General features: G+C 48.6%; 1 protein-coding gene across 8 annotated transcripts in view; it reads right to left on the bottom strand.

The window, feature by feature from the left end:
* The window catches only part of LOC144159464 (uncharacterized), a 286,980-nt gene that overhangs the window by 182,551 nt on the left and 78,205 nt on the right, over window positions 1–26,224 (bottom strand). For all 8 annotated transcript variants that reach the window (XM_077690975.1, XM_077690970.1, XM_077690976.1 and 5 more), the window contains exon 2: window positions 17,585–17,674. The gene's annotated coding sequence lies outside the window, so the exon portion shown is untranslated. The remainder of the gene's footprint in view (window positions 1–17,584; window positions 17,675–26,224) is intronic.

Here is a 26,224-nt window from a genome sequence, read left to right as displayed (position 1 = left end):
GCAGAAAAATCGCAATGAAACTTCGAAAAGACCTCCAGTATCAGACAACTCGCTGCCAGTACTCGATTGGCCGAGTAAAAAAGAAATCATAGAAGCAGCTTCTTTTAATTTGATGTTCGGAAGAACCGCATTCGTGTTTTTTTTTTTTTCAAGAATGTGAGGTACGTGTTTAGTTTCAGTTCCTTCATTTTCATGATGTAGACGCACGATCAAAAGTTTACGGACCCGGAAAACAGCAATTTTGGGTTATTTTTCTGCCGCGCGGCATCGCGGGGTACCATGTGCCGCATTTTTCATTACTTCCGTAACTATACGACATCTAACATGCACACGGCAGTTTTTGGGGCTACTACCGGAAGAGAAATAACCTAAAATTGCCATTTTCCTGTCCGTAAACTTTTGATCGTGGCTGTACGTATGTATGAATGAATGAATGACATTTATTAAGATGGGGGAGGCCACATGGCCGTAAGATGGGGGAGGCCACATGGCCGTAGTTGGGGAAGGGGAAGAAGGGAGGAGGGGGAGGTGATCACTTAATCGTTAGAGATGACTTGTTGGAGATCGATGATCAGTGATTTCTTTGTGAGGGGGATTGTAGACCCCATCTCACACTACCCTTGCCAGGCCACTCTTAATAGAAAATACACCTAGAGCATGCAGAAAATTGGGGTCTTCGTACGGGGGATCATCAGGGGACGAGTTGGGGGGCAGAGCACTGAGCAAAGAATCGCGAGAAGATGCGAAAGCTGCACAGTGCCAAGTGAGGTGCTTGAGGTCTGAAAAAACATTCTGCTGGCAATGAGGACAGAACGGAGAGCCTGAGGAGTCTAAATGGAACCATTTCCGAAGTGTGGAGGGTGTGAGGGCCGCATTAGCGATTGTCTTATTAACAAAGATTTCTGAGGAACGGGGTAGGGTGGGGACACCATGCAGGTAGCCCTGCGGAGTCTTCTCAGCGAGCCGCTTTCGGCGAGAATATTTAGCATGATCCAGTTGGGGGCGCGGATGTAGACCTGGATCTGGTGCAATATCGGGAGCAATCAAGGGAGGTGTTGACTGAAGGCTCTCCCGCGCTGCATTATGAGCAGCGTGATTGCCGACCCCCTGGGTCACATGCCCCGGAATCCAGGCTACGCGGACTTGCGTTCCGTTTCGGGCCAGTAGGTTAACCATGGCCTGGATACATACAGATGGAAGAGTAGTGCAGAAAAAGCTGCCAACGCACCAGCTTTTCCCCTAGAATCTGGAGTCTTTCTCTATGTTTTTTTTTTCCGTAAGACCTTTTGTTAAGGAGGCCTAATATTGGAAGAGATGGTATTATAATAACAGAAGGCACTAGGTGTTATATTGAATACCCCATCTGGCCCGTAGGGAGCGCTTCATGTGACGCCCATGAATGAACTGGAAGATTTCGGCAGAAGGTCGACTAAGAATGTTAACGCATTGTAGACACACATTCGGGAAGTACGTAAGGACACAAAGGACGATAAGAAATGACACAACGTTCCTAGACAAGTTTCCTTCCACACAATGTTACCTAGACCGCACAAAATGGTCACAGAATAAGAAAAAAAAGCACTTTGGGTTCTCAGGAACGAATGTTGCACAAAAACATGAAGACAGCAATACATTTGACCCGGAAAGAAGCAAGAGCAAACGGGGTTTTAATCTACCGGTGCTTCACCTGAAAAACATATAGGGAAAGAAGAGCGCACAGGTAATCTTCCGACAACCTCTAATGACATGGTATTTTCGTTTTCATACGGCCCTCAACAACCTGAAGAACAAATGAACGAACCGACATTAATGCATTCGCGCGCGCACTCATTTATACGGGACGGCTAAGTACAGCACACGCGTTCTTACCCGTGCTCAGACGGGCCCGCGTTTGCACTTTTCACGTCTCACCAGGTTTTCTTTGCAAGTGAACCATTCAGTTCGGCTCCACCTTTTCTTGTATTCCTCTATTGCGGCGCACTAAAGTAGGCTTAAGTGTTCAAGTTAGAGTTACGCACCTAACCTAGCGCCAGGGCTACGAGGCGAGGTGCAGTGGCGGGCCGGAGATCCATTTAGACAACCTGGGGTTCTCTATCGTCCCCACAAATCTCAGCACATGAGTGTTTTTGATGTCCTCCTCCAGCAGAAAAAAAAAAAAAAAACTGTAGTGGCGTCCTAGAATAGAATCCACAAGCTCGTGCTCAGCGGCGCAAATTGCCTTGTGTGCACATAGTTCCGAATGCTGCGCTCACCTCCTCCTTTTCGCCGTCTTTATCCAAGCCAAGCCGGTAAAGTTACTTTTCCAATGTAAGGTTTAGTGACGAGACAAAACTGGCTCAGAACACTGCCGCACTCTTGCTTTGGCTGTGCTTCCGTCGAGCATGCTCGTCGACCGTTTTATGTGCAGGTAACCGTTGAAGCGGCAACTCCGTATAAGGAACTTTTCCTGAGAGGCACCTTGATATTTGACCGACTGCTTCCCTGGTGACCATAGAAGAGAAGACGTAAACTGATTAGCATGCCGGTCTGCGAGTGCGGATCGAAAAAGTCATACTATGACGGGCGACCTTAGCGCCTAGTTTGAGGAATTGTGAGTTCCCCCAACCAGCTACAGCAAGTAATTCCGCCTACCAGCCCCTTTAACTGGATTATAGTGACGCACCCCGCGAGAGAAATTATTTTCAACTGATTTCGGAAAGGACACCGGTAAAAAAAGTCCCGCATGATGGCCATGCTGACAAACACCGCAAAGTAAAGAATATGTTGATCAATGTCAGCCAAAGCGGGTTGATACACTCATGTGTGCAGCTGACACACGCGGGTGTTCATCACTCGCACCCGTCTAACCTGCAAGGTTCTGTGCTGTCTCTAGACCTTGCAATTACGGTCAAACCTACTTGAATTTATCCAGAGCGCAGGATGGTCGAACCCACTCATTTAGGACGCAGTGAGATAGATGCCTACACATGTGTGTCTATTGAAATACCTTCGTTTATTTGCTAGTTTCAGCAGCGACAAACAAACAAACAATCTAAGGGGCCCTCTGCGATATTAAAATGGAGATCCCCCCCCTGTGATATCTCCATGAATGCACACGGCGCGGCCTAGCTGATTGAAGCTTCAAGCTGCTTAGCTCAATTAGACCATCACCACTCGGCAAAGGAGCTCTCAATAACGTGTGCTTGTACTCATGCAAACAAAACACAAGTTTGTTTCATTCGAGAGATTTGGCGTTATACGGTGTCCCAGAGCTTGCCTGGCAGCAAACGATGCTTTATTCATTGACAAATTAATCAATTTAAGAAAAAAATTTGATTCTCCAGCCAAATTGTGTGTTTCGTGACACCTACAATGACGTAAGCAGGACAGGTCTATAGGCGAACGTTAGTACGCTGTGCAGCCTGCAGCGGACGCCGGAATGCCTTTATTATCCTAAGCCCTCCTAGATGGCGCCACCTGCACCATACTGAGCAGGACCGCTGTTCGCCCTCGCTTTGTTTCTTACCGTATTCGTACCGGGCTTGTTTTTGTTGCGGTCGGAAGTAATCGTTTCGTGAAACAAGGGGTATGCTCGGCAAAAAGGGTCGCGTATGACCAGTGGTGGTCCCAAGGGGGAGGGGGGGGGGGAGGCGAAGTGGGCGATCCCCCCCACCCCTCAAAGAGGTCCTCAACTTTTTACTTTTTTTTTAGAGCATCCCACTTGTTCGAGGTCGCAAACGTGTTGCGACCGTCAGAAATGTGGGCTTCAGCCAGCCGTTGTACCATGGTTGTACCGCCTAAGGGGGGTCAAAAACCACTGTGCCGCTAAGTGATTGTGCGCAAGCGGGTTACTCCGCATACGCGCGCACGCCGGCATGGATATCACCTCCTCCGCAGAATATTGGTGCAAGTAGGAGAGCGGTTCTTTGTTCCCCTCCCCCCCCTTCCAAACAAAAAAAGAATAAAATTCGCCGTCCCGAAATTCGCCCCCTCCAAAACCAATCTATGGGACCGCTACTGCGTATGTCAATGTCGCTTACGCCAATCGGCCAGTGTCGTTTGAGACAACTCCAAAGCGCCGGACTGCTGTGCAGCTATAACAAGCACAGTGCCCGCAGTACCAACAGCAGTTCGCACTGGTACTTCTATGTTTACGTGCACTTTCGTAACTTCCGTTGTTTACCCCACCATTCTTACTGCTAATAAAATTCTATGCATTACAGTTAAGCGAAAATACCTCGTTCTGGAAGCTTATAAGCACTGCCTAACTTGCGTTTGCTTTTGTGGGCCTCAGCCAATCACAAAACTGCCCATAATAAGTCATAGGTTCTAGTGCGGGAAATGAGCTATTGGGTCGCATAGCCATCCTGTTTTTCCGTAATTATATAGCCTATTTGAGTTAAATTTGTCTTACAAGTGGTGTCCGTGTTATTCTAACAAAGCAATCTTTCGCATCAACCAAACTTGCATTTTCTCTGCTTGGGCCTATAAGCGCGAGAAGAATTTGGACGAAAGACAAAAAAATTTTGACATAGGTTGGTGAGGAGCGAGTGCGTGCCTATACACTGAAAAGCTACATTGCTTAATATTTTGTTGATGGTGTTGCTATAACCTATATACCATATTTACTCAATTCTAAGTACCCTCTTTTATCCACGATAGCGATACCCGAAGTTAGCGGGGGTGCTTAGATTCGAAAAACGTAACTATCCCCCTCTTCCTTCATTTTTCGCAGCGGTATCTCGACGAAACGGGCAAAAGAAATGTTCTAGTTGGAAAATATTCAAAATAAAAATAAAGGCAGATGGTGAACCCACTGCGTACGTCTGATACCCTCACTACCACTCGGGCGCGTCACACAGCTTGAGCCGCCGCTCTCAGTATCCCACAGCAGGTCGTCTTCAGTTTCTTCGAAGTGGTTTTTACACTTCATAAACGACTGGGCCACGACGTCAACTTAGGCCTCTTTCCACGCGTCTGAAATCTACCTTTGGATGATTGCTTAGAAAAGGGGAAGCTTATATTCATATGCAAACTTTGTTTCCCATTTTCTTTTTCCGCAATTAGGGGAGGGTGCTTAGAATCGGGGTGCTTAGAATCGCAAAAATACGGTATATCTCGTTTCGAAAATAAAATTCCGTTGGAAATTCGCGCCTGTCGCTGTCCTTCACGCGCTTCACCCAATTTTTTTCCGTGCTTAAAGGTGTCGATCAAGGAGCGTTCATTGCGTGTTATACCTGTTCGGGACGCTGTGTGGTGCAAAATCTGGCACGAAATATCGCGTATCTGATGCCAAATACACTACGGCGCTAATGACCCGTAGTTCTCTGGCCATGTTCGACCCTTGACCTAGCAGACTTGCATTAGCTCAATCATTGCAATTTGCTGACCCCGTTTTCCCTGCTGCGTATTAAATCCGGATGGGCCGTCTTGACGACTTCAGTTCGATGGCTATTGGTGAGTCCAAGTGCAGAAGGAAATTTGGCTGGTGGTTACAAAACTGCCCAATGTGAAGTTCGTGCGCAGGGCGAAGTGCAGTCGTCTGTGTGACAGCGCATAGCTGCTACATCTCACAAAGTGATTACCGCATCAGCGAACACACGAAGGCGCCTGATATACTCTGGCGATGTCTCGTAGAGCGTGGCCGCGGGGGATAATGCTTGTCCTTTCGCCATGCTTTCATCTTCCGCTTTCCTACTCGCTCTATTTTCCGTGCCCTCTCCGTTCTCTCGGTCATCTCGTAGCGCGTCACCGCCGGAGAGAATGTCTCGCGTGGTCTCGGCATACCGCCCTACCCCTCACACATTCGTCATACTTTCCTTCTCCACTTTCCTGCTCGCTCTACCTTTGGTGGCCCAGTCGTTCTCTCAGTTATTTTGTAGCGTGTCACCGTAGGAGAAAATGTCTCGCGCGGTGTCGGCGTACCGCCCTACCCCTCACACGTTCGCCATAATTTCCTCCGCCGCTTTCCTGTTCGCTGTATCTCGTTTGTCTTCGGTGTCCCCATCGTTCGCTCGGTTACACCGAGGAACGACGGTGCCGCGAAACCACAGGAGCGGGCGCTTAAGTGCTGCGAACTTAATCTCAACACATCGCTGACTGTCCATCCCATAATCCGGAGCACCGTTCCCTGAAACTCTTTATTAGTATGAACTCTAAAGGCTATTTATGCAGTAAATGTCTCTCTACATGGATCGTCTCTACAGTCGTGTACAATTTTTTTTGCACTGACACAATTGAATGCGGCACCTTCAAGTTTCTTATTTCTGCTAAGCGTATCCGTGTTGACTGAAGTCTAGCGTAATGCAGAGGCCTTACCGCCAACTATTGGGCTTCGTGCTACTGGACACCATGCCTTGACGGTAGCGTGACCTGTTGAACTAAATTAATACCACCGCAATGCGAAGGGTGAGACTGCGAACTGCAATTTCACTCTGTAAATGCATTGAAGGCAGCGGGGGAGGGGGCGAAGGAAGTGGAACTTCGACAGCAATAGACAGAGAACCAGTATGCTTCAGTGTTTCAGTGCTCCTTTCGTCGTTCAGTCTTTTGTTTTGTTGCGCCGTTAAACTCACGTTTCGAAGGCACACCTACGATCTAAGGCATTATTCATCATGAAGTGTTTCTAGGAAGACGTTCGAAGCATCTGCTATGGCGGCACGCAAGTTGCGAACTGATGCGAATATAGACTTTTGCCTTTTTCGGACGAGCTGTTGTCGCAGTTCCGAGTCGTCCACGATTCGAGTGTCTTTCGGACGGCGATGACCTCGGGCAAGCGCGTGATGGTGATGTCCCACGTACGCTGAATACGGCGGCGAACCGACGTCAAAGGACTAAGAAGCCTTCCAACCTACCTTTCCCAAGTAGACTTCGCGTCAGCCCACTCAATAAATTATTGTACTGCTACTACTACCTAGACAATACAAAAAAGCCCGTGACGGCGTTGATGCCAGACGAGAAGACGCAGACGAGACAAAGAAAACGTAAAGAGAAACAGAATTGCGTGGGACGGATCTCCGCGCAGGCAACGCGTTTGGAAGAGCGCAGCTGCTGGAGGAACGGGATATATAACAGAAACGGTGGAAACAGCGAGAAAATAATTACTCCATAAAACAACGAAGGAAAAATTAGCGTGTGCCAGCCGTGGAGTGAAGGAATGAACGGATTCTTTTTTGTGTGTGTGTGTGTGGGTGTTTATGTAGGTGGTATGCGTCAATCAGCCGTGCAGGTGCCGCCAAAATGTTCCCCGTTTGGACTCGGGGTTTGTGAGTCGGTTTGTATAGCCGTCAACGCTGCCCCGGGGCGACGTAATGGAAACAGAAGTACGGGGAAGGAACAAGCAAACGCACATTCACCGGGATGTTGGAGCACGTGGCCATTCCTCCCAAGAAGAGCACAGTACGTCTTTCGTAAAAATGAGTGCTGAATATTTAAAGAAATATATTACCTCCTGTTCAATTTTGCTCTTTAGGCAGCCCTTCGCGTCTTTCTTGTTTTGCTGAACATCGAAACTTGTTCTCCCAGAAATTTCGTTTTTGAATCAGCGCTCATGTAAGCAGGCGAGCAAAGTTCTTTTTACAACATTCGAAACCAAACTCTATCGCCATATTGTTATTTGCTGCCTCTACTGCGAAAGAGCAGAGTTCGGAAAGCAGATGCCAGCGCAGCGCAGATCATATGCTGTTACCGACCGGACCGATATTTGGACGTCTTGTGGTGAACTTGGGATGCTTCCTCAGATCTAATCAGTTTAAGGAAAGCCCCCGGAAGTAACCTATACAAATAACAAGTTCGCGGATCGTTTAACTTCACGTTAAATAAATTTGGTAAACCTAATAAAATGGTGAGCTCTCCTGACTGATGGGGGACACCGGTGTACTAATTTAATTGCAGAAACGTATTTACGCACCTAGGTGGTCCTCCACCATTTTTCCTAAGCTATGTTATATATATATATATATATATATATATATATATATATATATATATATATATATGGAGTAGTAGAACTTTGAAGATGGTAGAGAACACAAGAGAAGAAAAACTTCGAACAAGGTAAAAGCACGATTGTGGCCTACGTTTCAGCAAAGAGAACTTGCTTTCCTCAGGGCCCTGAGGAAAGCAAGTTCTCTTTGCTGAAACGTAGGCCACAATCGTGCTTTTACCTTGTTCGAAGTTTTTCTTCTCTTATATATATATATATATATATATATATATATATATATATATATATATATATATATATATATATATATATATATATATATATATATATATATATACCCTCAGGCTCATTTGTTCTCTTCTCCTCTCGCGTTCTTACTCCCTCTCTCACTCACTTACTCACTCACTCGCTCACTCGCTCTATCTCGCCCACTCACTCACTCTTTCGCTGACTGTCTCTCTCTCTCTCTCTCTCTCTTTCTCTCTCTCTCTCTCTCTCTCTGTCTCTCGCTGACTCACTATCTTCATTCCTTTCTCTCACTCATTCATTCACTCCCTGACCCACTCCCTTTCTCACTCACTCACTCACTCACTCGCCCTCCATCCCTCTTGCTCGCTCACTCACTACCTCCCACTCTCACTCACTCTCACTCACTCCCTCCCGCTCTCACTCACTCACTCACTCACTCACTCACTCACTCACTCACTCACTCACTCACTCACTCACTCACTCAAGCTCTCTCCCACTCACCCACTCCCTTATTCCCTCTTACTCACTCGCTCTACTTCTCCCTCTATCTCTATCTCACTCCTCCGCTGGACAGCTCCTTGACTGAAAATTGAATCAATGCAGCGAATGCAATGCTAGAGCAACCCAGCTAGCTTTGAATTACTGGCACGTGCACACGGTTCCAGAATCTAGTAGGCCATGTTGGGCTAACGGAACAAAAACTTTCGGCTGAATTGCGCAACGAGCAGCAAGAGCCATCGCGTCCGCCCCAGGCCTCGCAACTCGGCCTGCGGCGCAGCTTCCGTGCGGCCGAGTCGTGCCTAATCTCGCCACCCGACGCCGCCCCGGCGTTGGCGCAACGATCTCGGGCCACGCGATTGTGAGGGAGGGCGGTGGCAGGGCGCAAGCGGAGAGGCTGATTCCGCCTCCTCACCTTTCCCGTATGCCCGTAGAGCAAAATCCACCGGCACCGAATGTCGCAACCTGTGGCGTTCATGATCGAAGGGAGCCGTTGTGAGTGGCCCGAATCACGGTGGTGGGTGAATAAGACGAACACCATGCAGGGAGAGAGGGAAAGAAAAAAATTCCCCCGCATTTCCCCGAGGGGGAGAATATGAAAGTGCGAATGCACGGTTGTCGGCCCGCTTGCGGCGCTTGCGCTCGGCCCCCGCAGCCCACCGCCTCGCCGCCTTCTCTTCCATCTCTTCCATCGGGTTTGTAGTATCACGTGTACACCACGCAGTTATCAAGCCGCTATAACGCCGCTGAGTCGCCAACGCACGCCGCTGACGACGTAGTTTGAATGCGTTAAAGATATAAGGCGCGTCACTAACACTGATATCACCGTCGCGTCCGTGGCTTGGTCGGTAGAGCGTCGCGCTGCGGCCGCAAAGTCCTCGGATCGAAACCTGGGGCCGGATGCTGTTTCTTTTTTAAATATAGAGGAGCACTGCGGACGCCGACGCCGCCGCCGGCGGTGGATGGTTTGGGGTCGCTTATAAAGTGCATTCGCACTTAAAAAAAGCTGAGGTTGCGAATGGCTTACAGAAATGATAAAGGATTCCTGGACCTTTTTGTCAGAGGTTTGGTTGTGGCACCTATCACGAAACCGCAGTAGAGAGACATTGCAAAACGGGAAAAACATCAACTTCTGTGCATCATAACCACCAAAGAATTGCCAGGCTTTCTTCAAGGCCGCGGTAAAGTAAAGTATTAAAATATAAAAACACCTGGTGTTAGTTGAACCCCCCCCCCCCCTTTTTCATGAGACTGCGAATTTGAGGGATCGCTCAAAGCCATTTACATTCGGCATCAGAGCTTCGCTCATGGTATATTATAGTTGGCAGGCGCGCCTGTGGCTTCTTACAAGCTGTGTATTTCATCTTCTTGATGTAGTTTTAATTGCAATGCACTTCTTAAGCGACCCTGAACCTGCGTCCACCGGCGATGTCCGCGCACGTGGAGATGGGCGCGCGCAGCCTGGCCGCTGACATGGCACATACCCACGTGGGGGATTGGCCAAGAATCGGGCGTGAGAAGGGCTAATGCACCTGCTTAAAGGAGTACTGACACGAAATTTCAAAGCTGAGATCCGCTCTAGCAATCAAGTACAACGACAACACAAATAGGTGTCTGTGAATAAATACATCTTTCTTTCTTTGTAGTTGTGTGTGTGTGTGTGTGTGTGTGTGATCTCTCTTTCGCGAACATTACCGAACCGCGCAAATTCAACTCGTGCATTCGCACTTTCACATTCTTCCCCTCGGGGAAATGCGGGGAATTTTTTATTTTCTCTTAGGCGTGTATCCAGTGTATCATGCGCTCAATTCTCACCAGAACTAATTTCGTCAGCAGCTGTGCTACTGCTGCATACGGGAGCTTAGTTTCCCCTACGTATCGGAATTTTTAAATGTTTTTATCATCATGTTCCAACGCGTACCGAACATCCACGAGGTTGACGACAAAGAAGTTTTAAAGCAACTCATATTTGTCATGGAGAATGTGGAGAAGAGCCGACACGTGGTGGGGAGAGCTTTTCAACAGGTGGGCAAAAGCCAGAGTCATGCAACTTCAAGCGAAATAAGGAACGATGATGGAGGATCAAAAAACTGAAGAAAGCTTGGTGAGCAGTACAGAGAAGCTAGAGACAGGAAGAGTTTTTATGGAGACTCTTAATGCTATAAAATAATCGTGTGAACATAAAAAAGAGTTTTTCTCAAAATCTCACTTCCCAAATTTTCGGAAGTTTGCGGGACATTTCTCGAAATCTAGACTCAGCAGAACGCGGCGAAGCTTGTAGGGTAATAGTAAAATGTCTCATTCAGTACATACCTAAACGTTCTAAGAATTTTTTGCTATAGAAAAATAAAATATGAAATCATGGCATTTCCCTGTGGTGCCTGCTTACAATATGCATATTTTTTCCCCTAAGTGGTATACATCTACACCCATTTTTTTTCTTATGTCCAGTACAAAGCCAGCTGTAGGGCGAAAACGCGTGTTTACTGTAATGGACCGGTTGTTATTTCTTGCATGAAAAGGAGCATTTAGGCATTCAACTCTGGCTGATCGTCGTCGTTAAGTTACTAAAAACCTGTAAACAAAGCAGTAGTAAAAAACCCCACAGAAATGAGCCCGTGTTTATTGTATCTGAAATCGTCAAATTTCAGATAAAAATGTGCAATAATCTTCAAGATAGACACTTAATTATCAAAGTGACTCTACGCCCGTCTTAATCGATGGACGCCAAGTTTTCCACTGGAGCTATACAATATATTGGACGGCGAAGCAATAAGAAAGCAAAGTTGGTTGACCTCCATATAGTTTGGAAGCGACCCCAAGAGACACTCGAAACGAGGCGTTACAAATTCGCTTTCTTAAAACCTTTCGTAGGCCTACAGGTCACCAAGAAAGCTTCGCGACTCCCCTGATTGACGGCTCCTGCAAAATACTGACAGAGAGAGACACATTGTTTCAAGACAGTCACGGAGGCTGATTTGTTTCGAATCTGGAAGCGGCCAAGGTTAACGAAACGTCGGGACGCCCAGCCGGAAATGAGCAGAAAGGACACAGCGAAACAACGCGTCTGCCTAGACTCTACGTTCGGCCTCTTCCGCAAGCGCTAGCGCGAGAGGCCGCTCGACCGAACCAGCTGGAAGCCACGGGTACAACGACGTCGCAGGAGGAAAGCTACGGGGACGGAGCACCCCGTGGACCCAGGGTCCACGCAACCGAAGCAAAGCAAAGAATAGACGGCTCGAAGCGGAATCACACTTAGGGAGGAAATAAAGCAGAGACAGGGAAAGGAGACAAGAAAAAAAAAAGGACTACGTGGTCTCGTTGGCTCACTGGCTGGCTGAAACGAGCGGCACACGTAGCACACGTCAGTTGCTCGCGCGGGACAACCGTACACACACGTACTGGCCCTGTCCAGAAAGAAAGGAAGATAGGACGTGGGAGGCAAAGAAGAAAAACACACCCCGCGAACTTGGTAGAGGCGACACTGCGAACGCTATATAGCGGTAGGAGGGCAAGCACGGAGAAGCCTGAGGGAAAAAAGGAAAGAAGAAAGGACGGAAAAGCGGGGCGCGATCTGAGGTTCAACAACAGCGGCAAAAAGAAGATAAGCGCAGAAGGAAGGAGGCATTGGAAGGAGGCACAAGGGGGAAAGGATCTCTCTCGGTTCGCCTCAGAGGAGTTGTCCGTGACAGACAGCCGCCAGTGTTGCCGGCCGATCAATAGGGACCACGCTGTTCGACGATGGAGGGAAGGGGGAGAGGGGGCGGCAACGTGGTCGCCGCCGCTGCTGCGAGGAAGGGCGCAAAACCCCAAAAGGAGCGACCGACCGAACGCCACGGCCGCGCGCGCGCAGCTTCAGGCAAGGCGAGCGGCAACCAAGAAAAAGAAGCGGGGAAGAGGAGCGGTTCTGAACCCTGGGTTTCGACCCCTCTGGCCCTTCCTTCCGTCCTTCGCTCCCTCCGGGCATTGCGAGCGCAGTACGGCCAGGCCGCGGCGACGAGCCGGCGTTCTGCCCCACAAACCCGCACGCACGCACACGCGCCCCCACGTCCCCTTCGCCATCCCGTCCTTCCTTCCTTTCACTGCCCCCTCCTCGCCCCCCTCCTGTGGAGCAATCGATTCTGAACCAGCGGTCCGACCCTCAAAGCTAGAGAGAAGCGCGTTTGCAGCAGCGCACACCGTGCGTGCGTGCACTGTGCGTCTGTGCGTTGCGCTGCCAACCCTCTTTTCCACCCCCCCCATGCCTCGCGCTGGTTTCTATATGGCGTGCGCGCGGGCGTGTGTGTATGTGTGCGTGTGTGTGTATTTGCGCGTGAGTGTTGTGGCTCGGTTGGGGCTTTGGATTCGGCTTGTGTGGGCTTTGCTTAGTGTGCCTGTACTCGCCCGCCTGCCTCCTCTTTCTCCTTTCTCGTTCGTTCGTTTCCCGTTTCGCCTTTGTTTCTTAGTTTCGTTATTGGTTTCGGTTTCGGTCCTTTCGGGCCGCCCGCTCGTCTCCTACCGACGCCTCGTACAACCGCGTCCGTTCGGTGTTGCCGGCTGCCACGCCTTTTTTTTTTTTTTTTTTTCCTACCCATTTCTTGTTCTCGTCTCGCCTTGTCGTCCCTCTCTTTTTTCTGCTCCTTCAAGGCGTGTTCAAAGAACCATGTCCAGCCGGGCGCGAGCGATAAAAAAGCGCACCAAGTGCTCAGAAAAAGGCCACGAATGCGAAAAAATAAAAAGAAAGAAAGGAGCACAGTGTTAGAAACAGTCCATCACGAGACATCACCGCAAAAAACAAGCAAGATCAAGTTGCTGAGGAGACAACGAAAAAGAAAAAGTTAAAAGGACTGCTGCCAAGCCTTGAGGCTGGAGGGATGTCGTACAAGACGCCGAAGTAGATGAGTAAAAATAATCGAAGAAAAAAAAAACTGATGGTGACGGGAAAAGGAGAAAACAAATGCAGGCGTGAACGAAGCAAACCCGCAGAGCTTGCCGGCCGATTGGTACAGGGGACCTCACTCTAACGGCACTCTGGCCATCTGAGGCTGCTGTGGGTCGCGAAGTCGCCTCAACTGACCCTCCTCCTTCCCCTCCGCTGCCGCGACCCACCCGAAATCACGTCGTGTCCCGTTTCCCGCCGTGTCCTTCCCCAGCGGAAAAGAAGCGGAAAAGCAAAACATTTCCGCCTGATTCAAAGAGTTTAATTTCGGCGCCGCTGCTCCGTTCCTTTGACTCGGCGCTCGTTTTTGTTGTTGGGGCAGGCAGACGATCCGGCCGAGCGGCGCTATTCAAAATCCGGGCTGTCGTCGCGGCCGTCAGCGCTCGCCACCGGTTGCGCGAAAAGTATTTCTCCGAAAGGCCGGCTGCCCCGCTCGAGCCTTAAAAGCGGCCGGCCCAGCCGCGATGCAGCGGGATGGGGGCTTCTTTCTGTATATTGCCATTGTAGGGGCCTCAGCGTGGGGAAAATAGGAATAAAATACAGTCATCATTTGTTAACTCGAACTCAGATATCTCGAAATATCGGTTAAGTCGAAACTTTTTTTCGTCGTCCGTGTATTTGCCATAGGCGCTATGCATTTGCCCCCTTTTATCTCGAAACATTTTTTTCGGGGGACCGCGGATATCTAGAAACGTTGACAGAGAGTACACGAGGCGAAGTCCGCTAAGGACAGCGGACAACGTTTCCGTTCTAACGCTTATCTCCCAGCAAGTGCCGAACGGGGTCATAACGAAAAATTTACGCGGCACGAGGCCGAAGTTGTCGTTGCCGGAAAGCTGACCGATGCTTACATCATTGAGGGTGCTGTGGACAATGCAGCTGATCGTGAGGACGAAGAGGAGCCCCGAGAAGTGCCTACAACGACAGAAACAACACAGATGCTTCGCAACAATGTAGAATGAAGCGATGGGGACCAACAATTCATGCGATGCACTGAGACGTTTGAGAACGCTTTTCTGGGACCAGATGTGAACGCGAAACAGGTGACCATCACGCAGTTGTTTCTTCCGCAATAATGAAAATTCGTTTTTCTTGCGAACTTTCCTGTCTTTGTTGCGAAAGCTCCCCTTTGCAGTGAAGCTTTAGTTACCAGCATTAGCTCTTATTTCTGTGATTTGGACCCAAATTTTTGGCATTTCGCTTAAGTCGAAACTCCGCTTATCCCGAAATTTTCAGCGGATTTTACGACTCCGAGTTAACGAGGGATTAGTGTATTGTGCGATGCAAATAGCAATAACATTCACTCGGTCACTTACTGGCTCGCTCGCTCGCTTACTCACCCAACCACACATTCACTCACCTACCCGTCCACCTACTCACTCACTCGCCCACTCACTCACCCAACCACCCATTTGCCCACCCAACCAACCACCTAGTCATTCACTCTTTCACTCACTCACTTGCCCACTTACTCACTCACCCACACACCGATCCACTCACTCACTTACTCACTCACTCACTCATTCTCTCACCCGCCCACCCACCCACTCACACACTCACACACTTACCCACCCTCCCACCAAACCACTCAGTCGCCCACCCACCCAGTCATTCACGTACGCACTCACTCGCCCTCGCCAACTTAGTCAATCACTCACCCATTCACCCATACACTCCCCCGTTCACCCTCCCCCCCCACCCACGCATACAGTTGCTCACTCACTCACTCACTCACTCACTCACTCACTCACTCACTCACTCACTCACTCACTCACTCACTCACTCACTCACTCACTCACTCACTCACTCACTCACTCACTCACTCACTCACTACGAAACGTTATCTATGCTGCATGATGTGCAGCACAATAAGCATGCGACGAATTCACAGATATGCTCGGCATGTAGTTAGGTAGTAAAAACAATATAAACTCGGCATCAGCTGCAATGATGTTTCACACATTTCTGACGCACCTAAAAAATAACAGCTAGGCTTTGCGGAGACTCCCACAATAGATGTTAATGAACGTACCGTTGGTGCTCAAAATATGACCTACTTCTGAAGTTGTCATCCTCACCTACGATGGCGATAATGACAGTGATGATAAATGTGCCCGAGATTATTGATCCCTAACAAGGTGGTCACTGGCACCATTCGTACGCGGTATCTCTCTCCCTACTTTAACGTTTCTTTCGTATTCTTCCCCGCTCTGCATAAGAACACCCGGTGTTCAAGCTTTAGCTGAGGTCGCAAGTACAAAAACAGTTAATTGGAAATACGGCCTCTCCTCTGCGTTCTTACACACTACTATTGATTCTTATTTGTGCATACGCAAGGAAAGAAGAATGACCGGCTTTCTTTTTGACCTATTAAGCCTACACGGGGTTGATTTCTCCAAAGCAACAGGTCACTGCGCACTTCGGGGATTTGTAGTTTTTCAGGCCATCGCTAACGCAAATTCAACAGGGACCACCTGTCTACCCGTGCCTAACCGCGCGGTTTGGAACGGTGCGAGGGCAGTAGCCGTCCCGAACGATGTTTGCGCCATTTTGGGCAGCCGTAAAATTTGGAAGCTAGTCATGAAAAGAGCTTGGGTGTGGTTTCGAGATAGTTTTGAGAAGAAAAAAAACACGTTGAAAACCTAATAGCGCCGTCATGTATTACATTAACTGCCGCATTAATCTTTCGAGAATTAATGGAAACCTCAAGTATGCCGATTATATCACGCTATGGAATGATTTGGATGTTAATGTCTAGTCTAAAACTACTGTTCCCTCATTTGCCAAACACTTCAATTCTATCGCGAGTTTTGGAAGCATGACATTTGGGACGCAGGAGGATCTGCCGCACTCAGTACCTGCAGCTTTTGATATCGCGGGCGCCACAAACTTCGCAATCGAAACCAACAGCTCCTACGATCAAAATCAGGGCCAGTATCCTACTGTCCTAGGATCAAACCAGTGTCCTAGGATCAAAATCAGCGCCACTATCAGCAGCAGATACCGCATTAAGTAACTCACAGTCCTATAGGGATGGGCAGAGAGTGCTAAATTCCAACTTGCGATTCCCAAAGCTGTGAATGTCAAAGGGTAGAGAGATGTAAGACAAAGGTACTAGATTTATTCCAACAAAGCTCTCACGGCAACAGCTAAGATAAAGCGAGATAAAGCGAGGTTTGTCCGGCTTATAGCCGCATGGGTTTTAGGCTGACGAGGAATTCGGGCGAAAACACAGAAAGAAAGCTTAGGCACCACGCCAGCACTCTTGCTACAGCCGCCATCACAAAGCGCCAGTGGGTCGGTTTACACTTGTTCTAACCTCCCAGAGAAATTCCGCTGAATCTGATGTGAAAACAAAAACTTTGTTTTATCCCATTCGACAAAAGAGCGCGCGCCCGTTTGGCCGCCCACGTAATAGGCGCCTCAATGGTAGGGGCAAAGGGGGGAGGGGGAGAGTTTCTAGCGTTTTCTACCACTAATGGCATGTAACTTGAGGTTTCCCAAACCTCGCGGCGATTTGGAGACGTGGTTAAGCCTTTTTCGGCACTCTTGTTGCTGCAGTTGTACCGGTGTCCTTCACTTTTTGGGACTAAAGGTTGCGTAACTAAGGGCTCGAAGTCAAAGGCCTCCGCGTCTTCGCCAGCGGCTATAGTGCGTTCTTGAAAAACCAAGGAGGTCTGCTATTACGTTGACCCATTAGGTTACGAAAACATCGGAACTTCCTGCGTGGACGTTCAGGGGCTTTTTTTTTTTTTCAAACACGCCAAAAACATAGTGCGCGTAGTTTTTGGCAAACGTTGCTTCATTAAGAACTCAGCAGTACAGTTTGATTTTTTGGCCAAGTCACACAATACGAATTTTATTTTTTTCCTCATAAAAGTCTCTGCGACTTTATGCCAGGTGCTTGTAACAAGGAACCAGACTACAACTAGACGCTGCTGAAAAAAAAATTGGCAAAAGCTTCGCCAGCAGACAGAAAGTACGACTTCTCTCACCGACACAGCTCGTTGGATGAAGAGGAACGCTGGGCAGCCCGCCAGGTCCTCCTCTTCTATCCTACCGGGTCCAAGGAGTGGGGGTCACATCTACAAGAGAGGAGAGCGAACTTTGCATAAATATCGGGCAAGGCACAAAATTAAAGCAGTTCCATTCAACGTGAACGCTGTCAAGTGCGGGGCAGTGATTCGCTCTTCGCTACCACCCCCCACGCTCTTCCCCTTAAAACAGATAACTGGGCGAGTGGGTTAGGTTAGTCTTCACTAGGCGCAAAACAGACACGGATGAAAGACTGAGGTTAGCACAAACAGGGCGTCTTTTTGTATCATTCGGTTCTGTTATGCACGTCTTTACGCTTTCCATAAGTTGTACTCAGTGTTGCACACGTTCCTGTGTTGCACACAGGAATGAAAGCTCGTTATCGTTTCTTCCAAATAGTGAAACGAGTTCCCGTCACAAGTTCCTATATTTAGAAAGGAACGGGTTCCAATTACACTTTGAAAATTGTAACGTGTCGTTACATTAACGTTACATTTGATTTGTAAACTTGAAATCTGGTGTCGGATAATCCTGAGACGAAGTGAATATGAACACCACCGGGAGCAGATTATGGGAGATAAAAGAATTCAACGAAACGCTCCTAGACAAATTTTTTTTCAGGGAGCACCGGACGTACTCCAGTCAAGTTTAATGGAAAGTGTGGTGCCCGTCTATTGCAAGTGCAATACATACGGTGCTTTCAACTGCGGTCTTCAAACGTGCAGTCAGGATACTGCGCATCAAATGTGCAAATAGAAAGTTGCTCACATGCACGAACATAAATGTTTTGCACAAGAATCCGCATCGAAGAGAACAGTACATAGGTGTTTAATGAATGTTGATCCAATATTACAGTATGGGTGAACAATAATGTCCCATAATACATATTTACAACTTAGTAGACTTAGTAGAGTCCTTTGTTTGAACTCAGCAAGAGTTGCATCTCGATATTGGTGTCGGACAGACGAACCTGTTTTTTTCGTCAACACTTCGTTGGCAATGTTGAAGAGCCGTTCCATCGAAGCTCTTGAGGGTTCTACCGTTTGCACTTGAGGATAAGTTGGTTCAGTCCCCTAGGCTCAGGAGACTGCTGCCGCATGCGCTTATAGGCGTGTGTTTGCATACAACCTGCGCTCACCTGAGACAGTGGTTGTTTGGTGTATATTTTCTTTCACGGCCATTGAAGCACTCTGTGGTGCCGCGTGCATAATTTGGCCATTGTGGTATGCTCCTTAAATTCTCGCACATGCGAGCATCGGAGCCGGTGCATCAACAACAGGGCTTCAAAGTGTTACTCTGCCGGATTGAGAGTTCATGGTCGCCTTTTTACCGCAGCCTTGCCTGCTGTAACTTTATGCTGCAGTTTTTAAGTTTTGCCTCCGGCTTCTCCTTGTCGGAACAGGCAGCAGTCACCAGCTTAGTGTTACCAACTCTTCAATGAAAGAAGTCGGGACGGGGGAAACCATGCGTGCGTGCGTGAGCGCGCGCGCGCGCGTGTGTGTGTGTGTCGCTGTCGGCACACACTGTCGGCGCTGCGCACAAATCCACGCTTTCAGTCGTTCTCTGCAGTACGAGAGCGACGGTTGCCTCCGCCGCTGCGCCGGCAGCGGACCACCCCCGCAGCCTCCCATGTATGCAGCGATGGGTCGTTTCGGGCAATGTGACTCATCTCGCGCCCGGCGAAGGGGAACGGTACGTTCGCCATGAATGAACGCCGCGTTCGCCGCGTTCGCCTGGCCTCCTTCTGTGAGCGTTGCACGGAACCGAACGGTTTTGAGACGTGGTCGGCAATACAGCTAAACCAAAGGTTAACCAAGCGAAACCAAGACTCAACCGGACTAAGCCAAGCTTTTGCTTTGCATATCCAAGGTTAGCTGAGCTCAGCCGCAGCCATTTTTTTGTACTAGCTTTAACGCCCTAAAGCCCTGGCATCAAAAACAGCCAAATCCCAGTGATAGAACGTATCCAGAAGGAACGCCGTTCCCTCTGCCGTTCCTTCGTAAGCGTAACGAGTTACCGTTACAGTTCCGCCCCCTCCTATAGGAACGGTGGCGTTCCTCCGTTCCTCCCAAAAGGCGCTAGTTCCAGGAACGCCGTTCCGTACAACACTGGTTGCACGTTCGGCAGCGAATAATAAAGGTCCTCAATGTCGAGGCTGAAGGCCTCGCACCCTTTTGGGTTTGATTCTTTTAGGAATCTCACCAATTCTTCGGAATTGACAACTAAGGCGGTAATTTGGGCGAGTTGGTTACTGACTAAGGAAATCATCATACTAGCGAATACTTAACAGCGACAAGGAAAAGAGGCGACGAAACACACGCTAGAACTAGAAACACACGCATAAACTGAGTTGAAGTTCTAGCGTGTGTTTCGTCGCCTCTTTTCCTTGTCGCTGTTAAGTGTTCACTAGTATGATGATTTTCTTCGGAATTGATTTATTTATTATAGGGTTTAGCGCATTGTGTGTCTCTATTATAATAGGACTAAGTGTGGTGTGGTGACTTTGCGTGTCTTTGATATCGTATTGGGGACGATTACGTGGAGCATTTGCCAGCAGTTATGCAAGGCTAAGTCCGCCTCATCCAACAATACATACTACTACTACCACTACGCAACGAAGGCGATGAGGCGTGCCTTAGTGGAGGGCTCCAGATTAATTTTGACCATCTGGGGATCTTCAACGTGCTCCGAAATCTCGTACACACGGGCGTTTTTGCTTTTCGCCTACATCACAAAAGCGGCCACCGTGGTCGGGAATCGAACCCGCGGCCTCGTGCTCAGCAGCACAACGCCTTAGCCACTGAGCCACTTCGGCGGGTCTTCGGAATTCCTAATAACCTACGGATTGCGTATTCTTAGCGAGGACAAATGCCTGTGAGGATATTTAGACAATGGTATTGCCAGGTGTGCTTCTCTGAAATGATTGCCCTAAAAGGCACACTCTCTTTGTGCGCCTTTGCGCTGAAAAAAGGTTCTAGCGTTGAACCTTTTGCCGCCTTTACACTCGCTGCTACTTGGTCTAATGCACATTCCGAGAGCAACCCCAACGCCATTTTCCTTAGAGCCTCAGGATTTGCACCCGCCGCGGTGGCTCAGTGGCTAAGGCGTTACGCTACTGAGCACGAGGTCGCGGGTTCGATTCCCGGCCGCGGCGGCCGCTTTTATGATGGAGGCGAAAGGCAAAAACGCCCGTGTGTACGAGATTTCGGCGCACGATAAAGATCCCCAGGTGGTCAAAATTAATCCGGAGCCCTCCACTACGGCGCGCCTCATCGTCTGCGTTGCGTCGGCGCGTTAAACCCTACAATAAATCTCAGGATTTGCATTCACCTTCTCGAAATTCTTGTTTACAGCCATCCTTCTCGTTGTACATGCTTTCTGTAACAACTACGAAACAACCTTCCTTATCTGGCTGAAGGACCCTCTTTCCCTTCCTGTCTCTCTACTCTCTTGATGAATTGAACATACGTTGGTTCAATGCAATTCAATTTTCCCGCCTGCACAGTGGTCGCGCGCCTTCTTCTGGGACAGCTAGCTCCCATCCTTTCCTTTGTCATTTGTTTCTTGTACTGCCTGAAACAGCACGAGTGGGAGTTCAGTTATTTTTGTGCTTGCGTTCATCTCGCACGTGCTGCACCCTTTCTGCACCCTTTTGAACGAGCTCTTTTTTTTTTTCTTCGGTGGCCACTTTTTTTTCACTTGTAATCGTGAAAAAAAGCATATGCACTAAAAATACATGTTGCACTGATTCAAAGGGTGAATGGCTATCTTGAGGTGTTCATCCTTTGCCCAAAGCAGCTTGTGCGCCAGATACATGCGCACCCGGGGTACGTACCCTTAGCCACACTCATACCTGTAGCGGTCTAACCCCCCCCCCCTGTCTGAAGATACCAACATTAGATTGAGACCTACAGACCACTTGAAAAAAACCGGACATGATTTTTTTTTTAACAGCGGAGCTGTTGTTGCTGGCCGTAACGTGTGCGGCGACAACATAAAACCCGGGGTCTTCGTTACTCCCACTGTTTACCGCGAATTCGCTTCACGAGGAGCGCCCGGTGTCGTCCAGGCTTACGCGTGGCGCTCGCAAAAAAATACATAGAAAACAGTTCACGTGAGTCCGCACGTCAAGATGGGAGCATCAGTTCGCGCTACAGACGCCCAGTTCGCGAAGCCGGTTTCCGCCGGTTCTAGCGCGTGCTGACGCGTTCTTATTTTGGAAGAAATGGGAAAGCCTACTACCCGGGCCCGCAGTCATGCAGGAGGAAGACGACGATATGGACGGACATGACGATGACTACTACTACCACAGCGAAAAGCGACGACGGAACACGTAGATAAATAATTTTAAGCCTAATGCAATGCTGGTGGTGTGTCCTTCAGTGCTTACATAAAAAGAAATCCTCGAGCTTCGCTATGGTTCAAGCCTTGCGCGACTTAGTGCAAGCATCTCCATTTTTTTGTTTTTTGTCTTTGTGCGACGCGTCGATGAAGGGACGCCGACCACTGCCGGGAGGTTAGCTATATACAACTTTGCTGTAAAAACAGATGATTACCTCAAGGTTATGCGGCATGCAGCCATGATATTAACATGATTTCCCAAGGACAAATATTTCGTTGGGCACGTAAAGTTGAAGCTTCAAAATAAAACAAAACATAAAATTCCGGGCCTTCTCCACTAACATGAAACCTACGGAGGGGCGAAACCTGCAGTGTATAAGTGTATTCTTGGCGCCACAACGGAGATGAAACCATTCGGGGGTAGGCGTTTACCACTTTGCTGTAAAAGTCTCTTGTCTTTGAAGCACGAATTTCTCCAGCGCGAGGCGTAAATGAGTGTCCCGGTGTTTTTTAGTGCGCGTTACGAAGCGCTCCTGCACAAGGCGTAAACGAGTGTCCCGGTGTTTCTTTAGTACGCGTTAGGTTCTAGCGCGAGGCGTAAACGGGTTTCCCAGTGTTTTAGTACCGTGACTACATGAGACGACGATACATGAGACGACGACAGGAGGCGCCAACAGTCCCAGCCCCTAAGGGGCTTCGCTTCTATAAATCGAACCTGGGCGTATGCCATGTGCCCATATGGGGGTCTCGCTCTGAGGCACTGACGCTGTAATTTTTGATGAGTCACCCTTGTCGACGTGTACTATGTGTCATGGGTCCTGGAGGGGGTCCTGGAGGGAAGGGGTAATTGCTTTGTGTATAATTGTGTAGCCTGTAATAATTGCTGATGTAGAGTCATGGACAAGTGAAATTCGAACACGAAAAAATGAACCAGAACACGCAAATATAAAAAGATACAATTCGTGAAGGTCCAATAATGGTTCGCTATCTCCTCATTTCAGCCTGTCCTCACAGACAAGGATTTGGCAACCCTGGTTGAGTACATTTCCAAAAAAAACCCTCCCAAATGAATTTACACACGAAGTGGCTGGAGATCTTTGTAAGATTCTTTCGTCCTGTAGTGGACACAACCAGACTGATAATAATAATGATGATGATGATGATTGTATATGTGGAAAGCCATGTTTCCCAGCTTTGTTACTGTAATTAAGCCACGCATCAATTTGTCTTCTATTGAAACAAATCGCACTATGTGTGTGTTCTGTTTCATAATTCGTGTTCATGATGCAGTCTCGTACAGGCTACACAATTAAACCCCATAACCGCAGTTACTGCTTTTATCCGCGCATTGTATATAATGAAGAGACAAAGGACTCGTGGTAGACGGGCTACGCTTTCCGCTCAAGAAGCTGAAAGGTCTGCGCCTGATCCCTCAAACTTGTGACGTGGCAAAAGCATTTCGTTCTTCATAGCTCGACACCACAGCGCGTGTTCCGTAGTAACAGAGGCGACGGACCACGCACATACGGCGACAGACACGCGTCCAGAAAAATTACCCCTTGTAAACGTGACGAATGATTATGCGGCGCGCATAGGGAAGACACCTTCGAAAGACGACAACGCCATCGTCGGACGCACATCACGGCATACGACTTTCTCATCCAACAGATTGCAACCACACACACAAAAAAGCTCGGAGCTGGGATACACATATATGCGTATTAATATCCATGGTGAAAGCGGCAAGACAGCTCAACGACATGACCGGATACAGAACGTGCACAGGCGCGCGTAATCACCATTTACGTCCTCTGTGTCCAGTAAGTTTGTTGCGCACTTTGTCGTTTTTCACTGGAAATGTTGCAACGGGCCTGAACCGGTCCGCATCCTCTTTTCCAGAAACGAGCATGGCGGCAGTATTTTATTTACTTTAAGAGCGCGCCACAGTCTGTACAGCGGCGCGGCGTACAAGCGCTGGGCGGCCGGCGAAGGCCAACAGGACATAAGCTCTTGTGGTATTTGTACGCCCTTTATAACTTGCCTTCAATAGTTTACAACTGTAAAATAGTAAAAAAAAAAACTGTGGTTTATTCCTCTGTCATAGGAATCGGTAAAACGCGAAAGTGAAATATGCTGCAAAATCTGAAGCTGAGCATGATTTGCGGGTCGGCGGCTGTCTTGCGGGTGTGCTTGGCGAGCGACATCCTGCTGGAGGGTCGCTTCGGTAAATGTGTACTGGCGTCATTTCCGTGACGTATATGACGTCAATGAAATCTCGGGGTATCGCGGCATAAAATATTTTCGTGTTAAAATATAAAACCCGAAAACGAACAACCCTAAGTATAACGTACACTTTAGTACTAAAGGTTGCTTCCGCGCAGGAAGACCCTTTAAGGCCCCTTGCTTCGTTGTACTGGCGTCATTTCCGTGACGGATATGACGCAAGTGAAATCTTCGTAAATCCCGGAATATAACACGTTCGCGTTAAAAATACATCTACATGTAGCATTCTGGCTGTACGGAGCTGGCGCGAACTACACTGTGGTATGAAAAGAGAGAGTAGGAGCCAGTACGGGCTAGCAGATGCCACACTATAGTTGTGACAGATAGATGTTTAAAGAGATCACGTGTCGGTCAGGCTAAATTAATGGACTCAGCGTACTGTTGTGACCAATTCTGATCTTTGGTTGAGTTCAGCAAGAATCTGCCTGTACGCGCGCATCAAGTTTGTTCTACCTGAACACTTAGCACTTCTCTCTATCAGAGCTCAATTCTGTTTCTATTTCTCGCCACAGTGGCCACGAAGGCTTTATTACTGATGAACTCCGTTTACACATCTCATATACATGCCAGCGAGGTACGAGTTTGGGCCAGTTGGGTCATGACTGGTTGAAAACTAAGACTGGGTGAAACAATCATGCACCCCTCCGTCTAACGACGACGATGGTTGAACGCGAAGATTTCACGTGAAGGACTCACTGGTTGCTGTCCGAGTTTGGACGTTGACTCGCAGACCGTTTGGACTTTGAATCGTTGAGCTTTCACTTTGACTCGCACGCAGTTTGGACGTTTGACCGTAGTGGCTTTGACTTTTCGCCATTTGATTTCGCACGAAGAGAGCTCCGTAATCAACCATCTTCGTCGTTATACGGAGAGGTGAATAATTTTTCTGTTCAATCCGCCGCTATGAACACAAAGGAGATGCTGAGCGCCCCCAATGCGATGATAGAGCAAGCGGCAAGACGCCGGTTTCATAATGCGAAGGACCCAGGTTCGATTCCGATCGCGGGAAGCGTGGTTTTCTTGACGCGCCCACTCCACACACGCGGTCGTCGGCTTCTTGCCTCCTCGCCACTATCCCTCACACTTTTAACGTGATAGCGTTATTAGGCTCATTGTTCGGTTTTGCCGTGCCGCCTAGTCGTCCGCTATCAGCCGCGCCCATCAAGCGTCCACGGAAGCACGTCATCGGTGCTAGCAGGAAACTACAACTGAGGCAGCCAGATACGAGGGCTTCCCGGAATCACTCGAGACACTCTCCCTATCACAGGAGATAACGAGCCCATCATACAAAATAACGAAGGAACACGAGCTTTACTTGGCAAACAGATAACACAGCCCGGCGCAGCCGGGTGGTAAAAACAAAACATAAATAAACAAACCCAATGCATGGTTCGCGGCAATATGCTCAGGGGTGAACAACTCAAACATTACATGCTCCTGTTATAACGACACATGGCAGGATGCCCTGCTCATCTTTTAACATCAAAATTAGCGTGAGCCGATTCTAGGGCCCTGGACTTGCGCTTGATTCTAGGGCCCTGGGCTTGGGCTTGAACCCTTGGGGTCTACGACCTCTTTGCCCCATTTTCCCAAATTTTCACCGACTCTTACTCAACAAAAGTATCGCTCCCTCTCTCTCTCTCTCGCTCTCTGTGTGCATGTGTGTGTGTGTTATAAATAAAAAAAAAAACGTTCAGCCGGTCCACGACGCTAGAGAATCAATACCTTTAAACGCTGACACTGTCGTCTTCTCGCTCAAACTCACCAACATCCGTAGTCGTAACTTTTCCCGGCCACATCCTAAGCCACGCAATTATAAATGCCACTGAGTTTCTTCTGCCACGCTGATTAAAAACTGTTGCGGCTAGTCTAGCTCTAGACACTGAACTTCAGAGCTTGAAACGCATAAATGGTAATAAATGCTCCAACCCTGTTCCAAAACGCTCCCTCAATGCCTAAACGTAAATGTCATCTGC

The sequence above is a fragment of the Haemaphysalis longicornis genome, unplaced genomic scaffold (assembly GCF_048455015.1).
Source record: "Haemaphysalis longicornis isolate Haplotype H1 unplaced genomic scaffold, Haemaphysalis longicornis Haplotype H1 scaffold_10, whole genome shotgun sequence".
NCBI classification, from domain to species: domain Eukaryota; kingdom Metazoa; phylum Arthropoda; class Arachnida; order Ixodida; family Ixodidae; genus Haemaphysalis; species Haemaphysalis longicornis.
This window is presented reverse-complemented; position numbering and strand designations above follow the sequence as displayed.